The 18,157-nt window shown below is 43.3% G+C and overlaps 1 protein-coding gene across 16 annotated transcripts in view; it reads left to right on the forward strand.

The window, feature by feature from the left end:
- The window catches only part of KIAA1217 (KIAA1217 ortholog), a 684,182-nt gene that overhangs the window by 358,534 nt on the left and 307,491 nt on the right, over positions 1 to 18,157 (forward strand). Inside the window, exons 1-2 of one of the 16 annotated variants that reach the window (XM_090047348.1) lie at positions 3,550 to 3,616; positions 5,231 to 5,301. The exons of the other annotated variants lie outside the window; for them this stretch is intronic. The gene's annotated coding sequence lies outside the window, so the exon portion shown is untranslated. Of the gene's footprint in view, positions 1 to 3,549; positions 3,617 to 5,230; positions 5,302 to 18,157 lie in introns of those variants that run through there. 16 annotated transcript variants of the gene reach the window in all.

Below are 18,157 nucleotides of genomic sequence, written 5' to 3' on the forward strand. Positions count from 1 at the left end.
GTGCAGAGGGCTGGGGCTGTGAGTGAAGTCTGGCACACTGGACTGGGCCCTTGCTGGTCTGGCCCTTCATACCAGACCAGGCTCCAGTCAAGATGGTTTTGCTCACCAGATTGGTCTCATGGACTGGATCTGTCTCACAGACTGACCCAACATCACTCATCCAGCCCTTGGGGCCAAAAGTTGGGCACCACTGCACTAGAGCACAAAAAAGCCCTCTCTGACCTCATAGTACTTATACTCATTGTGCTCATTCACCTTTACAAGATGAGCATGGGAACAGAAATGTGTAAGTCATTTAAATTCCAGAGACTTGACATAGGCAGTGACTTCACGGTCTATTATAATCTACTGTATACTAACTGCTGCACTTCACAAGTGATAATTACCATCCTGAACAATCTTATCCTTCCATTTTCAGGTTTTTACTGCATCTCTCCTATGTGTTCTTTACCTGATAATTTATTTTATATCCTCCTTTTATTTACAAATGGAGTTTCATATAAGCTTTTCTTTCATCTTCTACATAGCTGTGCTGTGTTGGCTTCTCTCCTAAAGGTCTGAGAGAGAGTATTGTAATACCTGAAAGCTTGTCTGCGTCTATCCCAACCGTTCAATTGATCTAGTAAAAGATATCATGCACAGCAATACTTGCCTCTCATATTATTTGAAATATACAAGTTTAGATGCAGCATATATGTTGGATTTTAAACAGAGACCAAACCAGCATCTGTTAGCTTTTAGCCCAGAATTTGGAGGAACCTGGATTTTAATATGGAAACAAAATGAGTATGAGTTCTTTCTTTTTTTCCTCATGAAATAAAACTCATTTTCTGAATTGATAAGTAACAAATGTTGTGACATTAAGGGATTTACAAGGGTTACCAGTATTAAATAAAGTACACTGCAGCATCTGCCCAAGATAAGGATTCACATTACCAATAAAGACCCTGTCTATGTTTTGTGTGTTTGGTGGTAGCATTCATTGTAATCAGATGACATATTGCCACGTCAGGCTATTTCTGCTGTCTTTTTCAGTTCTCCCAGAAGTGTGTTCAGTTGTATTTCTTTGTTTTTAAGGGAGATTTTTTCGCCAGATAATTTGGAGAAGTGTCTTTCCTGTATTTCTTAATACTTTTCCCAGTAGAAAATATCCATTAATTTCAACACTCTTTCCTGTCATTTTGATTACAGAAATGTTCTTTTTGGGTTTCCTTTATAATTTGTTTTTCCACATTTCTGCATCCAGTTTGGGATCTCTCCTTTTGTGCTCGTTAAGCATCTGCCAATGTTCTTAGTTTTCTCCTTGTAAAAAGTTATTTTATTAAAATAAATCTAGGAGTTGAGGATCAGCTCTAAACAGTTTGGTTTGTTGTTCTCAAAGTTTCTTGCTGTCCAGTGGACCAGATTGTCCTAGATCCATATATAGAGGGGTATCTCATAAAGAACTTCACTCCCTCTCCGCAAGGAAGTAGAAAACTTTTACTTAGGTGGTTGTGTACCTGCTTCTACAAACCCTCTGTGTTTCAGAGTCCATGATGGGAAAAGACAGGAGTAGTTGGAAGAGTGCAGTGAAGACATAATAGCAGCAAATGTATATTGTAAGTGTGTCCAAGCTTGTTGAAAAAGTACATGTCTTTTTCTGCTGATATCATCAAGATCACTATGATGCTGTGTCCAGGCTGAGTCCCATGTGCCACAGCGCAGACCTGGAGAAAAGCTTTAACAGGGGACCAAAGGGCATGGCCTTCCATATTTTCTGGGCTAAACCAATGTTACTCACAGGCCCTGCAATTGTTTCAGCTGGAGAGAACAGGACCTTCCCCCAAAATCTCTAAACTTTGTGGAGAAATCTCTATGATGAGATACTTGGGGGGGTTAAAAATGTCCCTCCTTTGGATTTTTACACAGGAGAGAATTTTATCTGGTTTAAGGTAAAGGAGGTTGGAGGTAGAGAATAGGGCTGTGCGAAACAGCATCATTCCACTTCGAAACTGTTTCACTGTTTTGATGCTGTTTCAACATTTTGCCCATAGGCTATTCCACAGCCAGCTCCGGGAAGATCTGTGCTGCTGCTGGCCCCAGCCGGCAGCACCAGCTTCCTGTGATCCGGCAGGCAGGTCCAGGGCCCGCACCACCAGGAGCAGTCTAGCACAGCCCCCACAGCTCTCCCTGGGGTATTGGCAAGCCCCTGATCTGCCTGCCAGATGACAGGAGGCTGGTGGTGCTGGCTGGGGCCAGCAGCAGCACCGATCTTCCTGGTGCTGGGTGCAGGCTCCCAGGTAGCAGCACCAGCCTCCTGTAATCCAGGAGGCAGGTCAGGGGCCTGCATCCCCAGAAGCAGTCTGGCACAGCCTCCGCAACCCTCCCAGGGGTGCAGGTGAGCCCCCAATCTGCCTGCTGGATGACAGGAGGCTGCTGCTGCCAGCTGGGACCAGTGCTAAAGCCAAGTAAGCCTGGCTTCAAAATTCAAAATGTTTTGCAACTTTCAAAATGTTTTGAGTGCCCTTGTTTCATTTTGAAACTGTTTTGAAGGCTTTTGTTTCATTTCAATTTTGCTATTTTGAGCTCAAAATGTATCAAAGCAGCTTTGAAATGAAACAGCAGGCGAAATTTCACAGAGCCCTAGTAGAGAATAAAAATATGATTATTGTGTCCATTGGTTTTGGAACAGAACACACTTCTCTTTGTCTGTTATAAATCACAACATTTTGCCAATTGATTTGAAATGTTAAGGTTGCCTGTAGAACTAGACAGTTGTATATGCCCAGTCATAAAATCAGCATTCACCTCAATTAAGTCTCTAGTTGCTTGTTGAGCTATTAATTCAGGTTCCATGTCTTTGAATTCTTAGAATCAAAGTGATCCTGCACAGTGTAGCACAAGCTTATAAAGCCACATGCTTAAACACTTGGGGAACATCTACCACTACCTTGCTCTGCAAGAAGATCTGATTTGAACAGGGCTAGACCATCATGGTGAAAACAGCTGAGCCCTCTGGCTGCTGTTAGTGTTACAATAGTGGGAGATTTCCCAGAACGTATCATGTAGATACAGCTGTTACGGGAAGTACTGAGTTAACATTCCAGAGAAAGGCATTCTCTCCCCTATTACTATCCATAAACTGTTGCTGCTTTATTTAATTACTTATAAGAATTCATTAGTACAGATCAGTGAACACTGTCTTTCTTACTACAGTTCATTTTAACAAAGACTTTTTTCTGGACCTGAATGGAAAAGAGAGTACTAAACACTATGCTGTAATTTTAAGCTTTTGCATTTGTAGAACTTTTAAAACTGCCTGTTCAAAGCTTTTATAGTTCATCTCCCTTAAAGCTCTGTTGCTAGTCTGACTTTTAGTGAAACTGCAGCCAAAAACTTAAGGGTTTTGTGGGGGGGGAGGGTATTGGGTTGTTGGGGTTTTTTTTTCTTGTATGGAGGTCATTCTTGCCTGTGGATAAGCATAGAGTTGAAAGTAGTTTCCTTTTGCTGTTGAAAGCTAGCTTGGAAAGGAAGATTCATTGTAGTCTGTGTCAAGAATAATCTGAGGAGGAGGAAATTTACTCTTTGTTGCTAATAGCTGGGGCAGAAGGCTTTGCTGGAGAAGAGTAATTGTTAAGTAAGTTAAAAGTTCAGAATGTAACTTTGATTCATGCAGTTTGATTTTTATCTGCAAATTATAGTCTGAATTATAAAATGAGTTATTTGTTTCTTGGGGGAAGAAGAATATGAGATATCGTGCATAGTAATATTGAACTCAGTAGAACTCAGTTTGGTGATCTTGGAATGCCAAATGTTATTATACCGTGCATAGCAATAGGACACAAGGTTCAATTACCAGTGTCAAACATTGAAATAGGTTAAGTAGGTACCTGTCCGAAGCATTTGGATTGTATTTTATTTTTCAAGAAATAGGATGATTGGGCATAAGTACTATTGCCAATCTGCATCCATATAATACCCATATTCTCATCAGATTTTTCAGAATCTTTTGGGGGCTTTGATCAAAAATTTGGAGTCAAGCAGTTGTGGTAAAATATTTGTTAAAATGTTGGTACAATATACACTTACCTTCAGGAAAGCCTGAGGTTATTAGATGAGTTTTTGCATAACTGTACTTTCTCTTATCTGAATTAAAACTAGGAGGATGATAATTAAAAAAAAAAAAGAGTACAGTTTTTAACTTTACCCAGAAATATATGCTATAATACCACAAAGAGACTAGTGTTATTGGCCTGGGTGAATAAATGGTTTTCGTAAAAAGTCTAAAATCTCAGTCAATTCTGATCAGTTCTGATTCGAACCATATCTACGTGCCTTATCCTTGGCTGTCTACATGAGATTAATCTACTGAGCAGTAAAGCATCACCATCTACATGTGCAGGTGCTAACTGTGCAGTAAATGGAGGTAGTAAATTTACTGCACAGTGAAGCCAAATAGCATTAATTGCATGTATAGATGCACCCCTTGAGTGTTAATACAATACTTCCTGTGTTAGGATTTCACTAGTAGTGATAGGGATTCAAGGGTGCAAAAAAAAAAGAGAGCGATGACCTGTATCCGCAGACCCTAAATTCTGCTTTGGGAAGTTTAACTTTGCTTGTTGCTAAGCTAATTCATGTTTTGGGTAAAAATGTGGCATCATATCAGAGCTCACGATAGACATTCTCATTTGGATGTAGGTCAGAATAAATAAGTAGAATGAATAAATAAGAAAGAACAGTGGAAAAGATGTCAGTAGCTAAGTAATTTATCAAAGGATCCTTTGCCATCCCTCCCAAGCTGAAAATGTTGCTGCCAGTGTTTGTTTCACACATAGAAAAGCTGCTTGTATACTCAGTGTACCACCCTTTGACATTATGGCTATTTGCACGTGTTAGCCATCAAAAGAAGTCACACTTCAATTTTGTATGCCCCTTTTTCTTTTTTCCCCCAAAAGAATGAAAACAAACATTGCCTGTTGTTCTTATTTTTTTTGCACATGAAGCAGCAGGTTTGGGACTGTCTTGTAGCTTCTATAGCATCTGTGCCAAAATCAGAAACTGTTTGTGCTATATTTTAGATAAGAGGTTCATCCACAAGTGCATTTTACAAAATTATGGCTAGTATTTTTAGACAGGAAATATTTTACTAAGAAGATATTTTATTAAACATTTTATTTTAATAAGAATAAAATGCAGCATCCAGAAAACTCTATCAGAAACCCTGTAACAATTCTGTTTCTACACTTAGCCAGAAATCAAATGCTGTCCATTCTAAGAGCAGTACCATGTCCTAGCCTTTGGAGTCATCAAAGAAAATTGGTAAGGATCACTTGTTGTCATTACTTTAAAGGGATCGCTGATTATTTTCAATTTGTAAAAAGTGACTTTTAAGTATATTAGACATTATTAGCCAGATACAGCAACAATTAACTTGTTGTCCTAGCAAAGTGATCATTGCCATATTGGCTATTAAAACATACAATTGTAAGGCAAACCTTTAGAAGATTTTTAAGTTTGTTTTTTGTTTTTTTAAATCATGCCATACCTGTGCCTTTTGGGAAAAATAATCATAGAGGTCTCAACTCTCCAAATGCAGTATGTACACAATGTATGCAATCCAAACCTATCTCCTCATGGCTAGGGACAGAAGTTACATGTAAACCGATTTAAGTAATCAGAAATGGGTTTAAACCTGTAACAGAACAGAAGCTCAGTACAGGCATACCTCAGAGATATTGCGGGTTCGGTTCCAGACCACCGCAATAAAGCGAATATCGTAATAAAGCAAGTCACACGAATTTTTTGGTTTCCCAGTGCATATAAAAGTTATGTTTACACTATATTGTATTCTATTAAGTGTGCAATAGCATTGTGGCTGAAAAAACCAATGTACATACCTTAATTAAAAAATACTTTATTGCTAAAAAATGCTAACCGTCATCTGAGCCTTCAGTAAGTCATAATCTTTTTGCTGGTGGAGGGTCACTTGAACACTTAGAGGCCATTGTAGGGTTATTAATTGGCCTAATTTCAATATTGTTGTGTCTCAGGGAATAGGGAGGCCTGAGGAGAGGGAGAGAGACAGGGGAACGGCCAGTCGGTGGAGCAGTCAGAACACACACAACATTTATTGATTAAGTTCTCTGTCTTATATGGGCGTGGTTCGTGGTGCCCCAAAACAATTACAGTAGTAACATCAAAGATCACTGATCACCATAACAAATATAATAATACTGAAAAAGTTTGAAATATTGCGAGAATTACCAAAATGTGACACAGAGACACAAAGTGAGCAAATGCTGTTGGAAAAATGGCGCTGATAGACTTGCTCAATGCAGGGTTGCCACAAACCTTCAATTTGTAAAAAACGCAATATCTGCGAAGCGCAATAAAGCGAAGCTCAATAAAACGAGGTATGCCTGTACACATAAACCAGTTTCAAAATGGCTGAAACTGGTTTAAGATAAACCTGGTTGAATGTACTTTGAGACTTAACTGATTTGGGTCAAACTGGTTTATGAAACTTCTGTCCCAGGCTCCTTCCTGGTTCAAGTTAAATCCCAGCATCCCAGCATGGTTTGCAGCCCTGGACTCGGCTGTGCTGTCGGCTCCAGCAGAGGAAGTTTGGCGGGGGGGCAGAGGAGAGAGAGGCAGGGACTTCCCCCCAGGCAAACCCTGACTGGGGTCTTAGCCCAGGGAGGAGGGTTAAACCCAGCTTTCCCTGAGTACAGAGCTGCCCTGCTCTGCCCAGCTTACTGAAAGTTACTGCTAGCTGCTACTGTGGAGGCACCTGGAAGTAGGAAGAGGAAGTGACAAGCAACCCTGCAGAGTCCTGCTTCTGTGATGTTGTAGTGCAAATCCCAGAGACCTTGGGGGCAGCAGGAAGTGGAAGTGCAAGAGAACCATAGCCATGCTCTAGCCCCTCTGGCAGTGGTGATGCATAGAGGGTGCACAGGGAAGAGTGAGAGTGCCGGTGTACCCCCGATCAGCTATGCTCTCTACTTAGGCATCAGGCAAGGCAGGCAGGCGGGAGTGCTGGTGTCCACCTGCAAGTGCCAGCCAGGGAGCAGGAGTGCTGGGGTGCTCCCGGAAGTGGCCACAGCCATTTCCAGAAGCAGCTGCAGCCACTTCCGGAAGTGGCCACAGTGTTCCTTCTTCCACCCCCCCCAGTCAGCGAGACTGACTATGGGCCCCCCCCCCCCCCCGGTTGCTGACTGGTCACTGGGGGCTCACATGCCCCACCATGACTAAGGTGGCACCAATCGCCCATGCCCTATGGTCTCCTGGCCTGAGGCACTGTAGGCACGTGGCTGTATTTCCTTAGTCATTTGTTTGGGTGCTTATCTTACTGGTTCAATATCAGATAAGTCAAAGTCTCAGATACATTGAAGCTATTTTCACTCCCCAGCTGAAAGGATAGGTTTTTCTATGCTTTATGATATGGATAATTTGAAATATGGCTACTATGAAATTTGAAGCTGTTGTCTGATCCCTTGGATGAGGAAAACATCATCAATTTGAAATGCAGAGGACCAAAAAATACCGACTTCAACAGACTTCAACACTTGCATAATCAGGGGGCAGAGGGCAGGCCCTATGAGGAGAGGCTATGGGACGTGAACCTGTTCAGCCTCCACAAGAGAAGGCTGAGGGGTGATCTTGTGGCCTGTTACAAACTAGTCAGAGGGGACCAGCAGGCACTGGGAAGTCCCTGTTCCCCCGAGCATTGCCAGGAGTGACCAGGAATAACAGTCACAAGCTGGCAGAGGGTAGATTTAGGCTAGATATCAGGAGGTGCTACTTCACGGTCAGGGCGGCTAGGATCTGGAATCAACTTCCAAGGGAAGTGGTGCTGGCTCCTACCATGGGGGTCTTTAAGAGGAGGCTGGATGAACACCTTGCTGGGGTCATTTGACCCCAGTACTCTTTCCTGCCATGGCAGGGGGCTGGACTAGATGATCTGCTCAGGTCCCTTCCAACCCTAGAAACTATGAAACTATGACTTAGTTCACCCACCTGCAGACCTTACTAACTGATAAGAACAAAGTGAGGAGTTATGCCAGTGACTAATTAAGCAGATTTCATGGTTCTGTGGCACAAGGAACTCCTGATATAGAACAGCAGCAATGATTTAGGGGCCCTCTTTTCTCTGGTTAGGGCAGTGAAAGTGCCAAACTGTTCAACCAACCGTTCTGTTTATAGCAAGGTCTGCATGCAGGTGAACTTAGTCTTGTATGTACCATTAGTATTTTGGATATATGCAAATTACTATGGGTAAGTTTATTTCAAACCTGGTTATTTTGAAGTCAAGGGGTTTTTTTGGTCCCCTGCATTTTGAAATAAGGAGGTTTTTCTGTAATTGAACACACCTGATTTAACAGCAGAATGCTCTATGTACCTAGCATGATGATTCAGGAGAAACATCCTCCATTTTTTTTCACATGCCTAAACCTACCATCCTATTAAGAGGCACTGCATAGGCATTATAGAAAACTTATTATTGAAAGTAAGTTTGTTGGAAAAAAACACTTGTCATTTTAAAAATACAGGCAGTCCTCAGACTTACAACACAATTGGTTCCAGAAAACTACATCTTAAGTCAAAACGTTGTACCTCGGAACCAATTTTCTCATAAGAAACAATGTTATAAAAGAGGGATTGGTTTCTGAACCAAGGCCTGATACCCTATTTTCACCAAAAATATCCCAGAATTTTGTACTCGATCACTTAAAGATGAGTAATATAGCTACATTAATGTATTTATATTGTAAATAACAATCATATTGATTTGAAAGGACTTCTTTGAGGTGACTGCTGACTTTTTGAAGGGCTCTTGGTTGGACTTTTTGAAGGGTTCCTGGCTGGAGTCCTGTCAGGACTCTTGGATGCAGGTTTTTCTGGAGTCTTGTCTGCTTTCTTGAAGAAAGTGTCCAAGGAAGTTTAGACAGATATTCTCCAGGGAGGTGAGCAACGCAGCAAACTTGTTCGCTGGCGTGGCATTGCATCGGATCAAGCGTTGTAAGTTGAAACTGGCATTGTAAAGTTGAAACAGGGTGTCAATTCATAAACCTTGTTAGTGCAAAACGTAACTCGAAATATTGTAAGTCGAAGACTGCCTGTAATGTCTTATGAAGTGACAGCAAAACTTGGATACAACAGAAAAGAAGTTTTCAAACTGGGGTCCCTTTAGCTCTTGCTGCCTGGGGTTGCTCCTCCTACTTTTTTCCCGAGCTAAGAGCATCAGAAGAGTTGCAAGCGAGAGATGAACAACAATGCACTGAAGGCCAGTAAAATATATGTAGAACTTCCCTAGCATTGCTTTTTCATTGTAAGTAATTGCCACAGTTGCTAGAAAAATATTGTAAAATTGCAAATTAATCTCTCTCATACTGTTAAGATGTGGCCCATGCTATGCAAGAGATTAGAATTCCTGTACTAGAGCTGTTGTTTGGATTACCTAACCTTATTGTATTTTATTAGTATGTTGGCATTCAGCTGGCTTAAACCACCAATGACTCCATAATTATTTGTTAGGCAGTTTCCTGATATTTGTCCTCTTAACTGAAAGAACCTCCTTTCTTTTGCTCAGGCTCAATAAACATTTTTAAAAGTTTGAGATAAATTGGGTAAGTTATTCTGTAGTTATGAAACTTTTTGAAAAGTTGTGGTTTTTCTAAGATTTTAACATTGTTTTAACATTATTTAATCACCAGTTCATAACAGAAATGGTTTTAGCTAATGCCTAATAATAATTCATCCTTAATGAGGATTAATAAGAACTAGCACGTGTAGTACTTTTTCTACCACATTGGAAGTCAAAAACATTTTTTCTCCATATGTGCTTACTGCTCTGCAAAGGTCTAGTCAAGTGATTTGTTACATTTACCACAATCCAACTTTAGTTGCCATTAAAACTAAAAGCCCCTGGCCTTTTTCTTCACAAAGAGAAAATGGGTTTAAGAGTTTAAATTGTGATAGGCTTGTGTATTCATCATGGCAAGAATTTTCTTTTTTTAAAAAAAACACAATTATTCACAGTGATTTTAATGATAACTGACATTTGTTCTGCCCAGTTTTATTAGTAAGCAGAATAAAAAATGCTTATGGTACACTATAGATGTATCAGGAAAAAAAACTGTAGACCCCATATATATAGTAAACAGTTTTCTATGCGCAGTTTATGTGGATAGAATAAATGTCTTAATAGAACAGAACTATAGTACAGTAGAACAGCAACATCAGAAACCTAATTAAGGCCTAACAGATGGGTGACAAGTAAATTATGTTGATTGAGGATTGTGGGAAGCTAGAATAGTATACCCAATGCTACTGTAATATATAAATACATTCCTAGGATTAATTAAAATAAATTTCATTTTCTTTATTGAGTGAATGTTTAAAAATCGTATTGGGCATGAGTTATTATAGGTCTTTAAGAGACAATATGGTATACCATATGGATGATGGGTAGGCCAGCGATTCAAAATTCACATTCATAAAAATTAAACAGAAACTTTTTATTTAATACTGTCTTAGAGTAAAAGCCAAAAAAAAAAAAAATCACAGTTCAGCAGCTGGCCTATCTTGTTTACTCTTAGATGATAAACCATTTAATAATGCTGTTACCGCCCTCTATTCAACTTTGCCCTGATGATGGAGCTATGACCCTAAACTATGATTTGATTAGTTTTTGTGGGTTATAGCCCAACCCTTAACACCTGTTCAGTGCAGTAGTTTTTCTGTGAATCCTAATATAATTTTAGCAATTTTGCAGTGGAGAGATCATCCCCTTGCTATAAAAGTATACTTGATGAAATTCATATGAACTCCGGCAAATGAGGCTCAGTATTTTGTTTTAATATCTAAATGTATGACACATTTTTTAGCCTTTTGAAAAATTGAAATAACCTTCTATTACCTTATTCACTTTAAAATTAATTTTGAAATGTGGGGATGAAAAATTACTACCACTCGATTCCACATCAATGGCTGAATCTTGACAATAGTTCTGTAAGACAAGACCATGTAAATGCAGAGTCTGAGCAGTGTGTTTCCTAAAGTGGTACCATATGTTGGTTGATTAACAAGTTGTTGGCATATTAGAAGATCTTGGCTGCTTATAGGAAGTAGCATCTGTTCTCTAAGTCCTTTATCTAATATGTATAAAAACTTTGCCAGGTTTAAGCTTTTCTTGAATTTTAGCTATAAATTACTTGGGTATTTCTCCTTCTATAGGCAACTCTAATGTGCTCTCAGGATTTGAAGCAAATGCAGTAATGTTAAAAAAAGCAATAAAATATATAAAGAGGAATTCATGTACAATTTAAAACTGGTTTAGTCTTATGTCTTATTTCTGCCATTCTATTTTATGCTTGTTTAAAATCTTTTACCCTCAACCAGTGTTGAACCACTGTAACCAAAGCAAGCAATAAAAATATCTGAGAACCTTTTTAAAGGTTAGGTCTTTATGTTCCATACCGAGGGAATTATAGCAGTTTTTAAGAATGAATTGGCATTATAAATTCAACAACCAGAGCAAGTGACATGGGGCAGTGCCTTCTTTTGTAGGGAGAAATCTGTCTCTGTAAGGAGGGTCAAGCATAACCTTTACAAACTATTTAATTGCCATTTACGTGCAATTTTGAGGGCTTAATTGGAATTTAAGTGGTCCATACTCCTTATTCTTGTCCTCAACCCAGAGATGAATTCTACCCTATTCTACCCTAGTTAGTGTATGGGTGAGATGGCCAAGGGTTAAACCTGAGAAGAAACAGGTGATGTTGCAGCCCAGCGAAGGGAAATATTGTAGTTGTTCTAGTGCACCATCATGGAAAAGTTATGACCTCCCTTGGTTCAGGAAGATTTGATGGGCAGATGTATTGAAGCCCATCTGTTTCTGGCAGCTCAGAACTGTAGTGCCTGGGTGCACCTGTTTTAATTTGTCTGACAAGGTAGTTGAAAGCTTATCTTTCATAGCACTACATTCCTTATCTTAGTACAATGATGCTCAACCCTTTGTTGAGCACCCCTACATTTGTGTTTTGTGCCTTTGTGTCTTCAGGACTGGACTATTGCAAGACATTTCTGCCTCCCAGATTGCCAAAGGTAGGGCTGGCACAGAATTTGTTTGAGGTAGGCTGATGGTATAGGAACATAGGGACCATACCATGTTGACTCTGGGAATTACATTGACTTCCTATTTGTGAAATTAAGATGTTGCCTTTAGTATATAAAGTAACAGACTTGGCTGAACCCTGAAGGACGGCTTTTGTCTCAACACAATACAGAAGTAACTGAGGTCAGCTGAGGCCATTTGCAATCCTAGATTGCATAGGAGACTGGTTACTAGAAGTTAGCTCCCCAGTGATCTGATGGAACCCAAGTCTATTGACCTTTAGAATGTATACATCACAGGAAAGAAAACTCTTTTTGTAGGAATGTGTTTGAGTGAGAGGGTTGGTTTCCTGGTACATGGTTAATTTTGGGGGAAGAGCTTTCCCTTTGGCTCCAAATGTAAGTATGTTTTCATGCATTTAAGTATGTTCCCCAACATGTTAGAGCCCACTTTATAAATATAGACAGGGAAGCAGCTCTAGGACTCTGGATATCGGCACTCATTGTCCATGGCTTTCTCTTTTTTGAGCTACCTCTTTTATGTTCACTGTGATGCATCTTGAGACAGTGCTTGCCTTATATGAATCAAGAACAGGTCATCTGTGATCATCCTTTCAGGAGATCCATTGCTCAGTACCTGAGCCAGAGGATCAATTGACTTGTCATCTGGTCTAAACAATGTAAGCTTTTCAGAGAGAGAGCTCTGCTTCATTTGTTTTTGTGATGTGCCATTCACCTTGATAACACCATCCTTCTCCAAGGATTGTTACCATGTCATAGTGGAGAGGCTTGCATGTTCCAATGACTCTGAGAGCGATGCTAGTAGGGCCATCCATGGCGGCAAGGTTGAGGGGGAGGTTCCAGACAAAGAATGATCTAAGAGGTCCTCAATGGCAGAGCAGACAGGGGAAGACTGCAGCCCCAAAGGCTATAAAGGAGGAAGAAGGCTGGAACGGAGAAGTTGCTCCAGTAGCCATGGTTTTCCATGCCACTGAACCCAGCCACCAACTGCCAAGACCCCCAGCCAAGAATCTGCACACCGGCGGCAGATGCGCAACAGTCATCAGGCACCTGTGTCAGGACAGGGGTATCCTTTGACAGCTGCATCCTTGCTGAGCAATCCTTTTTAGGATACCCTCTGCTCACCCTGATGAGGAGAGGACTAGAAAAGGTGCCCCAAAAATAGGCTGCCCTTGCCTCCATCCCCAGGGACAACAAGGTTATTCTCCTGGGCAACTTCAATGGCCAGGTTGGATGTGACCATGAAATCTGGAACAAAACTATCAACAAGAATGGCATAGGGAAGGCCAAGGCCAATGGTGTCCTGCTCCTGATCAAATGTGCCCTACACAGCCTGATCATGATGAACACTATCTTCCACCAGAAAGACCGGCTCAAGACCACATGGAGGCATCTGAGGTCAGAGCACTGGCACCTCTTGCACTACATCACCATCCAAGGTAGAGACTTGAAGAGCCATGAAAAGATCTGAAGACTAGTGGACAGACCATTAACTTGTGCACTCAGTGATGAACATCCACCTGGCACCAAGAAACCAGAAAACCCAGAAAGCCAGCTGGAGACAGCTGACCATCACAGCTCTGAAGGGCCCTGGACAGTGGAAGGCGTTCCAGACCCAGTTGTATAGTGCACTGGAGCAAGTCCGTACTACTTGTCATCATCTCCATCCAGGCACACTGGGAAAAATTTAAGTCCTCTGTCCAAGATGCCTGTGCCCAGACTATAGGGTTCTCATTACGATGGAACCAGGACTGGTTTGACGCCAATGATGCCCAGATCCATGATCTCAAGCGGAAGCATGCAGCCTTCATTGCCTGGTAAAACCATCTATGAACTCAGAGAAAGACGGCAGCGTACCACCAGCTGAAGGCTGAAGTCCAGGGATGCTTCTGTGACATGAAGAACAACTGGTGGGTGGAGAAGGCGCGCGTGATCCAGGGCTATACCAACTAGCATGATGTGTAACTTCTTCCAGGCTACCAAGACAAAAAACCCCTCCAATTGCAGAATGGCTCCTGGCTCCTCAAAAATGATAATGCCATCTGTCTGCATTGGAAGGAGATTTCATAGTTTCATAGTTTCTAGGGTTGGAAGGGACCTGAGCAGATCATCTAATCCAGCCGCCTGCCATGGCAGGAAAGAGTACTGGGGTCAAACGACCCCAGCGAGGTATACAGCTAGCCTCCTCTTAAAGACCCCCAGGGTAGGAGTCAGCACTACTTCTCTTGGAAGTTGGTTCCAGATCCTAGCCAACCTGACCGTGAAGTAGCGTCTCCTGATATCTAGCCTAAATCTACCCTCTGCCAACTTGTGACTGTTATTCCTGATCACTCCTGGTAGTGCTCAGGGGAACAGGGACTTCCCCAGTGCCTGCTGATCCCCTCTGGCTGGTTTGTAACAGGCCACTAGATCCCCCCTCAGCCTTCTCTTGTGGAGGCTCAACAGGTTCAGGTCCCATAGCCTCTCCTCATAGGGCCTGCCCTGCTCCCCCTGATCATGCAAGTGGCCCTCCTCTGGACCCTCTCCATGTTGTCCACATCTCTCTTGGAGTGTGGCGCCCAGAAATGGATGCAGTACTCCAGCTGCGGCCTGACCAGTGCTGCATAGAGGGGAAGTATCACCATCTTGGACATACTTGAGATGCATCTCAAGGTGTGGTTGTCCTTCCTGACTGTGTCCCCACACTGCCGGCCCATGTTCATCTTGGAGTCAATGATGACTCCAAGATCCTTTTCTGCCTCTGTACTGACAAGAAGGGAGTTCCCCAACCTGTAGGTATGGTGCCGGTTGTTCCTCCCTAGGTGCATCACTTTGCACTTGTCAGTGTTAAATCCCATCCTATTCTCATCCACCCACCCTTCTAACCTGTTTAGGTCTGATTGCAGCCTATTCCTCCCTTCTAGCATACCTACATCCCCCCACATCTTAGTGTCATCAGCAAATTTGTACAGGGTGCTTTTTACCCCCTTGTCCAAGTCATTGATGAAGATGTTGAAGAGTGCGGGCCCGAGGACCGAGCCCTGTGGAACCCCACTGCCCACATCCCTCCAAGCCGAAAATAACCCATTCACCACCACTCTCTGGGTGCGGCCCTCCAGCCAGTTGGCGACCCAATTGACTGTGTGGGTGTCAACACCATAGCCCCCCAGTTTCTTAATGAGAACAGGGTGAGAGACAATGTTGAAGGCCTTCTGAAAGTCCAGGAAGACTATGTCCACTGCTACCCCTGCATCTACGGATTTGGTGACCTGGTCATAGAAGGCCACCAGGTTGGTCTGACAGGACCTGCCACTAATGAACCCATGTTGGTTGCCCCTAAGCATAATCTCCCCTGCTGGCCCCTCGTGGATATGTGCCAGAATAATTTTCTCAAAAAGCTTGCCCAGGATTTAGGTAAGACTAACTGGCCTATAGTTTCCCGGGTCCTCCTTCCTCACCTTTTTGAAGATGGGAACCACATTGGCCCTCCTCCAGTCTTCTGGCATCACACCAGAGCACCACGAGTGCTTGTAAAGCCATGCCAGGGGTCCCTCAATGACCTCAGCCAATTCCCTCAGTACTCTAGGGTGGAGATCGTCCAGACCACCTGATTTGAATACATTCAGTCCTTCCAGAAGTTCCCTAACTAGTTCCTCACTAACCCTTGGCCTAGGTGCGCCTCCCCTGGGATCTAAGGGGGACCCAGAAGCGGGGGGTGACTGTTCCGGTCCCTGCTTAGGAAAATGGAGGCAAAGAAATTGTTAAATATGTTGGTTTTGTCATCTGGTGTGACGACCAAATTTTCTAACATGTCCTACAGGGGCCCCACATTACCCGGAACCTTCTTTTTACCCCCTATGTATTTAAAAAAGGACTTCTTGTTGTCCTTAATCCAGGAAGCTAGTCCCAGTTCCATCTCTGCCTTGGCCTTCCTGACTGCCCCCCTGCATTTCCGAGCAACTGCAGTGTAGACCTCCCTGGTGATGGCCCCTCCCATCCATTGGGTGTACGCCTCCCTTTTTGCTAGGAGACATTGCCAGATGCTTTTGGTGAGCCATGGGGGCTTATGTGCCCTCCTGCTCCCTTTGATCCTCCCTTTGGGCTTGGAGGATCATCTCCTTAAGGAGCAACCACTCTCCTTGGACACCTGGCTCCCCTCCCCTTTGGGACCTCAGTATTTCCCCAACTATTCTCCTTAGCTCATTGAAGTCCACCCTCCTGAAATCTAGGGCTGCTGCCTTGCTGTAGGCCTTTGCTACCTTGTGCTGGACGGTGAATTCCAGCAGGCGATGATCACTGTCTCCCAGGTGGTCGAGTACCCACAGCCCCCTCACTAGGTTTTCTCCTGTGGCCAGCACCAGGTCCAACAAGGTGTCTCCCCTGGTGGGGCTGTGCATCTCCTGGGTTAGATGGAGGTCCTGCATTCTGGCTAGGAACTTACGTGAGTGGTCAGACCTGGCTGACTGCTCTTCCCAGCAGATGTCCAGAAAGTTCAGGTCCCCCATGACGACCACATCCTTTGACTTCACTATCTCCGTGAGCTGACTTAAGAATTCCTGGTTGAGCTCTTCCCCTTGGTTGGGAGGTCTGTAGTAGACCCCCACCATTAAGTCTCTTTCCCCTCAACTGTCTTGTATTCTAACACAAAGCACTTCAGAGTGCCCCTCCTCTGATTCTTTGTTAATTGACGAGGATGTGTATTCCTCCTTAATATTGAGTGCCATGCCTCCACCTTTTCTTCCTATCCTGTCACTCCTGTACAGCCTATAGCCCTTGACATTCACTGCCCAGTCATGCGCTGAGTCCCACCACGTTTCAGTGATCCCCACTATGTCTGGGTTGGTGTCAGCTGGCAGGAGGGTAAGTTCCTCCTGCTTGTTTCCCATACTACGAGCATTTGTGTAGAGGCATTTGAGGCCTCCTGTGGATGTGTGCACTGGCCCCCTACTTTCAGCATTACCCTGGCCCCTGTCACTTGCCTGTGTATATGTTCCGCTCATTGGTCTAGGCTGGGCTGTACTTGTGGGTGTTGCTTGGTCTGGCAGTCCGACGTTTCCTCCACTGTCATCTTCCCCTTCCCCCGATGAGCCTAGTTTAAAGCCCGCTGGAGGAGATCCGCCAACCTAGAAGAAAACACACGCTTACCTTCAGGGGAAAGGTGAAGCCTATCCCATCTGAGCATGTCTCTTGTTGTGATGTGCCGGTCATTGTCAAGGAAGCCAAAGCTTCTTAACTCCTCCTTAACCAGGAGTCCACCATATCAGAGGAGACCCTCTAAGCCATCCAGCAACACCAAATAATGGATTTCCTTGGTGATCCACCAACCATCAGAGAGCTGAAGCGGGCCAACCAACAGATTAAAACCAACAAAGCCTGCAGGCCAGATGGAATACCCAAAGAGGTCTGCCAGGCTGGTGGCTTTCAGCTCAGATCATGACTCCATCAGCTTATCCTCTGCCTTTGGGATGAAGAGGACATTCCCAGAGATCTCAAGAACATGACCATCATGGCCATCTACAAGAAGGGGGACAAATCTGACTGTGGGAACTACAGGGGGATTTCCCTCCTGCCCATTGTGGGTAAGATCCTGGCCCACATCCTCCTGAACCACCTTTGTCCCATCACCAAAGAGATCCTTCCAGAAACCCAGTGCAGCTTCCAGCCATCCTGGGGCACTGTGAACATGGTTTTTGTTGCTAGGCAGATCCAAGAAAAATGTCAGGAGCAAAATGAAGAAGTGTTCCTTGCCTTCATTGATCTGACCAAGGAGTCTGATTCTTTAAATCGTGAAGCTCTGCGGACCATTCTCCAATGCCTTGGCTGCCCACTGAACTTTGTCACCATGCTAAGGCTCCTGTAGGATATGACTGCCACTGTCCTGAGTGGAGGATCTGAAACCAACGCCTAATGCACCCAGAATGGGGTCAAACAAGGTTGCATGATCTCCCCCACCCTGTTCACCATCTACCCGACCATCGTCATCCACCTCATCCAAGATAATCTACCATCTGGCATCAGTATCCAGTATTGACTGGATGGGAAGCTTTTCAATCTTTGGTGC

Source organism: Crocodylus siamensis, chromosome 5 (assembly GCF_052110815.1).
Source record: "Crocodylus siamensis isolate JL-2025a chromosome 5, ASM5211081v1, whole genome shotgun sequence".
NCBI lineage: Eukaryota > Metazoa > Chordata > Crocodylia > Crocodylidae > Crocodylus > Crocodylus siamensis.